This window comes from Chaetodon auriga, chromosome 2, assembly GCF_051107435.1.
Source record: "Chaetodon auriga isolate fChaAug3 chromosome 2, fChaAug3.hap1, whole genome shotgun sequence".
NCBI classification, from domain to species: Eukaryota; Metazoa; Chordata; class Actinopteri; order Chaetodontiformes; family Chaetodontidae; genus Chaetodon; species Chaetodon auriga.
Genome location: NC_135075.1, coordinates 15,513,643 through 15,521,736, shown reverse-complemented (window position 1 = coordinate 15,521,736; position 8,094 = coordinate 15,513,643). Strand labels below are relative to the sequence as shown.

General features: G+C 41.9%; 1 protein-coding gene across 1 annotated transcript in view; it reads left to right on the top strand.

The window, feature by feature from the left end:
• Nucleotides 1-1,351: 1,351 nt before the first annotated feature.
• Nucleotides 1,352-8,094, top strand: part of col7a1 (collagen, type VII, alpha 1) — a 58,930-nt gene continuing 52,187 nt past the window's right edge. The window contains exon 1 of the mRNA XM_076742175.1: nt 1,352-1,570. The gene's annotated coding sequence lies outside the window, so the exon portion shown is untranslated. The remainder of the gene's footprint in view (nt 1,571-8,094) is intronic.

Here is an 8,094-nt window from a genome sequence, read left to right as displayed (position 1 = left end):
TAATAAACTAACAAGTAGCAGAGGCTGTGAGAAAACAGATTTAGATGCTCCACTGTTGTTCAGTATGCGTAGCCACACAACAACCTGTGGTCAGGGAGAAAATGTAAGTTATTCAAATAAATGAAAACAAATAGAAATAACAAATAGAAATTCTTTAACAGTTTATAGCTAACATTCACTTTCATTAACAGCTAATGGGGGTGCACAGCTGGCCGTGAACCGTAATTTAGCCAGATAAGCTAACATTACTCATAACTTAAATGTTGCTAGCCAGCTAACTTTTGTGGGACATCCCAGAAGCTTAAATGTAGCTAACTTTAATGTAGCTAAGCTGATATTTTTGTGTTTCTAAGTAAGTTCAGGGAGAGTTTGCCTTAATAAAGTCTGAGAATATTCATTTGAGCCTGACAATATTGCCATGTACATACATATTTGTTTATTTGGTTTCTGCTGCTAGCGTTAGCTTGTTTCCAGACCTCACCTCTCACATCTCTCATTTGTTTAGTGACATGCAGTCTTTCAGGTGACTGAACTAGCTTTTTATGAATATAACGTAAGGCCATTTTTTATCTGACTTGAAAAAAAAATGTCATGGTTTCATTTGCTTTAATGATACAACATTTACACAAAAGCAGAGCAATTACTCAACTTCATTGGGTTGGAGAAATGTTATTGATTTCCACTACAGCACTGTCCCTTTCACATGTCCGTGGATTCTGGTTTGATAATTTATTAAGTGATTACTTAGAGAAAAACTAAAATCTCTCTCAAACTTGCACCCTGGCAGGGAAATCACAACAGTATATGGGTAAGACCTGTTGAGCCTTTAACCGGCAATTTATCCAGACCTTACCATTAGTGAAGCACCAAATGAACAAATTAGGTGCCAAGAAATTATGAAAATAAAGTATTTCATTGTTAGACCTGAGCTGACTTCACTTATTGTACAGCCATAATTCTGAACAACAAAAAAACTCATAAATAATAGCTGTAATTTCTTTTAACCTTCCTAGTTTCTGCCTCAAATGCACTCACACGAGTCACGTGGGCTGACCAAAAAAAAAAAAAAAAAAAGGCAATCTGCGTGAAATCGCGTGACCCCGTGCGCCATGTCTCACCTGGAAAAGTAACGGAATGATTAGGTTTATGTCTCAGCTGCACATGGTTACTTCGGTAGCTTGCAGGCAGGAGCAGGGAGGGACAAGCGGCAAGGAGAATGAGGTTGGAGCGAAAAAAAAAGGAGAAAGGGAGAGCTTAGGACTCCCCTTCAGGCATCCGAACAAGTCTGGACTGTTCTGCTGCTGCGTGTGTTCAGCCTACAATAAGCAAGGCAGCCTCGGGAATCAGAAACCGCCTTTACAGTCGTGACAGTCTCCCGCAGGGATGCACCGACAGGAGTTTGCTTTCTGAGCTGCAGTGGATGGTCGTGGAAGCTGCCCTGTGATTTTTGAGGCTGTGACACTGGACTGTGTGTCCAGACGCTGCACGGAGAGCTAGGGCTGGATATGCCACAGGTGGAAAGGTGAGGAGCGGCAGGCTGTGGCCCGGTGCACGGAGCAGAGATCCCCAGGTAAGATGCGGTGAGATGGGGCTCCGCGCTGGGCTCTTGTGGATAATGTGCACTGGTTTTTTAAAGCTTTAGATTTGTGGGAACACTGGTGCTGTACGGGATTGAAGTTGTGCACGTTTTGCAAGCTGCATTTCTGCATGAACGGCAACAGGGTCGGGACAGAGCTTAATGTTGTTTGTGATGTTCCACATTTCAGCATTGATTTACTCTGCAAGTACATACTGGTGAGCTATAACTCCTCTACCTGTACCTATAGAGAGCACTTACCTGAATTGTAGCCAATACACCACTCCTATTGCTTTCCCTGCAGCAAATCCTTGACTTTGAACAAGACCGAGCAAAAACATTCATCATCTCATTTTCACCTTTTATGAAATTTAATTGTGATAAAATCAGCTTTGCAAGGATCTCACAGAAGATGCATTACAATACATTAAATGAAAGAATGTATTTGTCCTTTGCCTTTGCAAACAGTCTGCCTACATTAGACTTCATTAATCACTCAGGACAGCAGGGAGTTCACAACCACGCTGACCTCAGCTGAACTCATTTAGTGAGAGGGCATCACTCCTACTACAGACCATGATGCTGCACAGAGAAAGCGAATCTCACTCCTGAACTTCCTCCTCTGCCTTTGTGTCTTGATTGCAATCGATTGTCTGTTCTACTTCCGTGGGCGTCCATGTCTTTGCTGTGGTTTGGCTCATGAAAGAGCAAGAAATCCCCTGCTGACAGGGAATTTTATTAATGCCAAAAGCCTCAAGCAGGACTGGTTGAACTCTTCCTCTCTGCCTCACCTTCACCCTCTCATCTTTTCATTGCATTGTTTCAGCCATGCTTGGCGAGCTTCTTGGCGTGCCACTCTGGTACTGGATCGCTCTGGACTGATCCCAAGTGTGTCATCTACAGAGGACTGTTGCTGATTACTGTGTGCGTTTGATGTGTTTTTGCGAGGGAACATTTTCTGTTGTCTTCACTTGAGGTTGAGGATGGGAACATTATTTTCAGACTTTAACTTTTTAAGAGCGATGCTTTTAACATTTTTATCAACAATGGGTATTTTTTTGTGGAAACATTCTGCAGCCAGAAGATATTTTGTGTAACTGTGTGTATTTTTATTGTTACTGGTGCTTAAATGGCTCTTTGCTGTGTTTATGTTGGATTTAAGGAGCTATAAACCAGGAGGTATTGACTTTTTGTCTCCATTCATGTCTTTGAGTGAGAGGGATAACCCATTGATGAATCCGGTCATTTCCCTGATTTAGTCCATCTGGCTTTTGTTAACAGTAATTTGTCAAACACTAAAGGAGGATAGTATCAGTGTTTATTTTGAAACTTGTTATGACAGGGGTCACAGATGATTTTCCAAAGCTGCTGTTAGTACTTTTGTACTTTAGTTTGGATGACAAAGCAGAATGATAATCCATCATTGGTGGAAGTGAGAGATGCTGTACTTGACCTGAGGGCAGAGGTCAAAGGTGACAGGATCAGTCTCTCCTGGTTTCGACTCCCTCCCACTTTTGACAGCCTCAGAGGAGAGCTCTTCTGTTCCTGTTCCAAACACACAAGACCCTGGTGTGTGAGCACATTAGCAGGAGACTCTGGTAATTTACAGTGACACCCTACCCTACCGTGACCCCTCTGTCCCCTTGTCCACTTGCGTCGCTCTCTGTCCCCGCACTGATGTTATGCTGAGGGAGCTCGGTTCTCACACAATCCTGCACTCCTGTCACATTGCAATGGCCTGTGGCCCGACGCCCCCCCTGGGAGAATGGCATCTCTACTAAACCACAACCCTGTGATCCTGCCTGAGCTGAGCTTTCAGAAAGCACAGCCCAGCCTCTGTACAGCTCCCACCACAAGCTCTGGGATGAGTCCTAATCTCTGCTTCTTCCTGTCCTTGAAAAGTCCTTTTCTTCTTCTTCTTCTGTCAAAGCTTCACACTAACTCCTCACTTGATTCCTGTTGAGGATGATTCTTCCAGCAGCACTTTGCTGCTGTGTCATTGACCTTTCAACCCTCATGTTTGGTTTAATTCCCAGGTGGCCTGTAGTGGGTGTGGTCATACCCAAAAGTCAGTTACCTCATCCTTTTAAAATTCCAGGTGTGGAGGCCACCTTAGGAATGTACTTAATAGAGACTTGATGAATATCTTTATGTATGCTGTAATAAAAACGGGGTTTATCAGAGGAAGTGGGTCACTCCCACAGTCGGCATGTGATCAGGACAGTTTCAATGATTATTTGAAAATAAATACCAACAGGACTGTGTGTGCACACAGATCGGGGGGGACCTGAAAATAGAGTAGGGTTTGTGGGTGTGTTGTCGGAGTGGCAGGAAGAGGAGGGACAGAGGAGAAACTTGGCTTTTTTTTTGATGCTTTCACTGTTTACTGCTGCTTCATTTAGTCGTCAGCTGCTGCTTTTAATGGCCCTCGAATAATTAATGCCTTTGAATTATGATCTGTTAAGTTAGCCAAGATGTACGTGTTCAGAAAAGGCTGCGGGTTGAACTGTGGTCTCAACACCTGGCTGACATAATGAAACCAGAAATAACCATCGTTTCATTAGATTCCATATGGGAAAAAGAGAAATAACTTGAAAGGTGAGCAAACTGATGTGGCCCGTCAGCAGCTAATTGTACATAATTTCATTTTATGGGCGCCGAAGTCTTAAAAAAAGTACTTTGAATCTTGAAAAGGGGAAAGCGACATTACATTTGGAACATATTACACTTTATATGGTTACTGCGTGTTTGGGACAAGAACTCTGAAACTGTTGGGCTTGTGGGCTCTGCGACTTAGAGAGGGAACAAACATTTCTGGTTAATTATGTGCTTCTGGCTTAAGGCAGTCTCTGAAAGTTTTCACTCTTGAACAAATTAATAAAGGAGACGGCCAACAGATTCCAGTGTCTATTTTCAGCCATGCCAGCCTTTAGAGTACTGCTGTACTCTGTGCGCTATACATATACTATGATACCATTAGATATACTTTATCGTACCTTAAGGGACATTTTTCTTGAGCTCAGTGTTGTTGCATTGAACAAATGCCATTCTGCAATTTAAAGTACACAACTATGTGACTCAGCCAGCCACAAACTAGTATTCATATGTGATTTTTCATGTGTACAGTTGTCCGTCCAAACAAAATCTTTCTGGGGACTAGTATGGCCTCTATGACTCATACTATCTCTTTACTGTTTAAGATGTAAAGGAAAGCACAGATGAGTTTGATTCGCCGCTTGGACTCTCTGTATCATCTGCTAGAGGGTAAAAGCCTGAAATCAGAGTGGAGGACATGGGATGGATCAGCCAGTGTTCTGTGTTCTTCTTAGCCCTCCTGGTAGAACAGATCCCAGGAAGAACCCCAGACACCCTGAACCTTCTCAGAAAGTACGACCTGCTGTAGCCTGGAGTAGATTTCCTATACAATGTATGAACATACTCGAGTATTATTATAAAAAGACATAAGTCCTCCTAAAACTAGCAATAATTCAGCATTATGGGATATATGCTGATTTCCTTTGACCCTTAGGTTAGAACATGGACACCATGCTCATGTCTGTTGGGAAACAGACAGCTGGAGCCAGCAGACAGTTAGTTTAGATTAACATTAACACTGGAGACACGTGGTAACAGCGAGCTTGGCTTTGCCTGAGGGGAACAAAATCTGCCTGCCATCACCTGCAAAGCTCTCGATTTAACATGCCATATCGTGTTTGTTTAAACCATACAAAAAACAATGCATAAATATGACAAGTTGTGGTTTCGTGAGGAGTTATGTGCTGAGCTGTTTGGGTGCAGCGACGCTGTAGTTTTTCTACTGAATCAACAAATGAGCTTTAATTAGTGAGCTTTAGAGCTGCTGGTAGGCGGATTATGATACCGTTTGAGAGAACCTGTCCAAAGCTGAACCGTTTCCAGGCTTTATGCTAAGCTAAGCTAACAGACTGCTGACTGTAGCTTCATATTTACCAGACAGATATGAGAGTGGCATCAATCATCTCATCGAACTCCAATAACTGTACTAATGCTGATACACTGAGAACTACAACAAAGTAAGTGCCCTTTAATGTAGTTCTGCTGTGGATGTTATCAAGCCTGTCAGCACGTGTCAACTACAGCTGCCTTTCATGTGGGCTAGTTCTGACTGAGGCGGTCTGACAGTCAGTCTGGTTTGGGGCAGAGTTCCAGCGAAACACCAAGAAATGAAAATGACCCAGTTCCAGATGATGTTGATGTTCTTTGAGTTTTGATACAGGCTCAGAAAATCACTTCTGTCTGCTGGTGCCGTGCTGCTCTCTCTCTCTCTCCCCGTTTCATCAACTTAAGTAGATTCTCATGGGTTTGTCCTGACAGTGTTTGCCTTAGCCACCATCCAGGCGCTACATCCAGAGCAGATCAAAGGTTTTGCTCGTTGGCTCCACATCTGTCAGCTATTTGCAGTAGCCGCTGTGTCGCGCATCACTTCTGTAAGAAGGTGAACGTGAGCAGAGATTGTCATGAGGAGAAATGCTCCCCATCAATGATGAAAGCGTCTCTGAAACGTGCGCAAAGTGATAGTTTTGTTCAGAACTTGTGAGCGGTGGCTACTGACAGCGATCTGCAAAAGTATCACAGGCCAAAAAGATCTACAGTGAGAGCATCCTGCATCCTCTATGTCTCACAGTGCAGCAAAGATCAAATGGTGTATTTTGTCCACAAGGTTGTTGGAGTTGATTACAGTAGCGTAGGTTGAGGGTGTTATGAGGCATGCTGTGACCACCCTTGAAAAGAATCCTATCTGACCAAAGGACCTTAGTTCATCAGCTGTAATGAGAGCAAAGAGGACAGACAGAAAGAGAACACATATATGCAGTATTGCATTATTGGCTTGTGTGTCTTATATTTTGACTTGTCTTTCTGGACCATGTATGTCCTTTTAAGACGTAGATAGGATGGATGCTTGTGGTTATAAAGAAATACTAAAGTTATGCGCATTGAAAATGTAATTTCAAGTCTTGGAATGTGATGAGGTGTTTTTCTTACAGTGAGTACAGATTTAATCACCTCAATACCATTGTTTCAGATGTCATACAAGACAAGTCTGGATTTTTTTTAGTTGCTGAAATCTTAGGACAGACAACAGTTAACACTAATGTGAACATGTGCAGCCCTGTACAGTGTAAATGTCTTCCAGTGACAATAATGACATGTGGCTGCTTTCAGCATCAGTGTAATGCAGGTAAGGACCAGCTGTATGAGTAGATTATCTTCAACATACATGAGTCTGCTGTTGTTTGCAGGTTGTAAGTATATTGTGATTTCAGAGGTCACTGAAACATAGCAGATGTTTTTCTTCCCCCATTCATGTGTTCACCTATTTTCTGTCTGTTTCTTCTGTTTTTTTGCCACAGCGAGCAGTGATATCACTGAGAGAGACTTCCATCTGTGGTTTAATTCCTGGACCACAATTATTGAGAGCTAATGTTAGACATTTCATTATTTTAAAGTGAAAAAGCTTATACTTAAGTCTTAAGTATAAGACTAAGTATAAGTCTTAAGTGTAAGACTTAAGTATAAGCTTACATCTTAAGTATAAGCCACAAGGAAGCAGTGTTTTGATTGATTCTTTTGATTATAATTTGACTTAATTCCAGTGTAAACAGGATGTTCTCATGGGACATGTGGAGATGTTCAGAACTAAAAAAGTTCAGAAATGCTTTGTGCACAAATCTTCACGGATGGCAAATTCAGGATTTTGTTTTTAGAAGGCAACCATACAGAACAAAGAAGAACATTTACAGGGTGAACACAGTAAGTGCTTCCAGTAATGTACAGTAAAACATACACAGGTAATATCCAGTGCCCAGTGTGTTCCAAAATACACGTGAATTGGTGTCTAAAGGGACGGAGGGAAACTGTCATGTTTGCTATGTTGTTTTCTCTTTGGTTATTATGTAACCACAGTACCTGATGGGTAAGGTAATTCTGTCTTTCCAGTTGAGAAATCTAATCTCGATGTCAATGAAATGAAACCTTGAAGCTGAAGCAAAAGAAGGTCATGCAGAAGTAAGATGTGGTGGTGCTGAGGATGTCAGATATCCTGCTCATTACTCACAGATATATTTATTGTAAACCTAAGTATGGTGTGGAGAGCCAGAGAGCACGGAAGTGTTCATCTAGGTTAGACAGTATGGACCTATTTTTAATCTGCAAAAACCATATTATATCCGTAATAGAGCATGATAGTTTTAGAGTTGCAGGTTAGGGAGAATGTATTGTTGCATATAGATGCATTTTCTTTGGCCTATGTGCACACATTTACCTCATATTTAATGTAATACTTTCCCTGGCTTCAGTTTGCATATTTTGAGATCATCATCCTCAGTAATATTATGCAAGTGAACACTATAGGGGAGAGTGGGGTAAGTAGTGCCAATTTTTACTTAAAGTGCCTTTTACGCAAGGGGATTACAGGAATGCCTCCAACTAAAATATGTACATATAGTTTAGGATGTTGTGCATCCCTGGGAGCAATCACT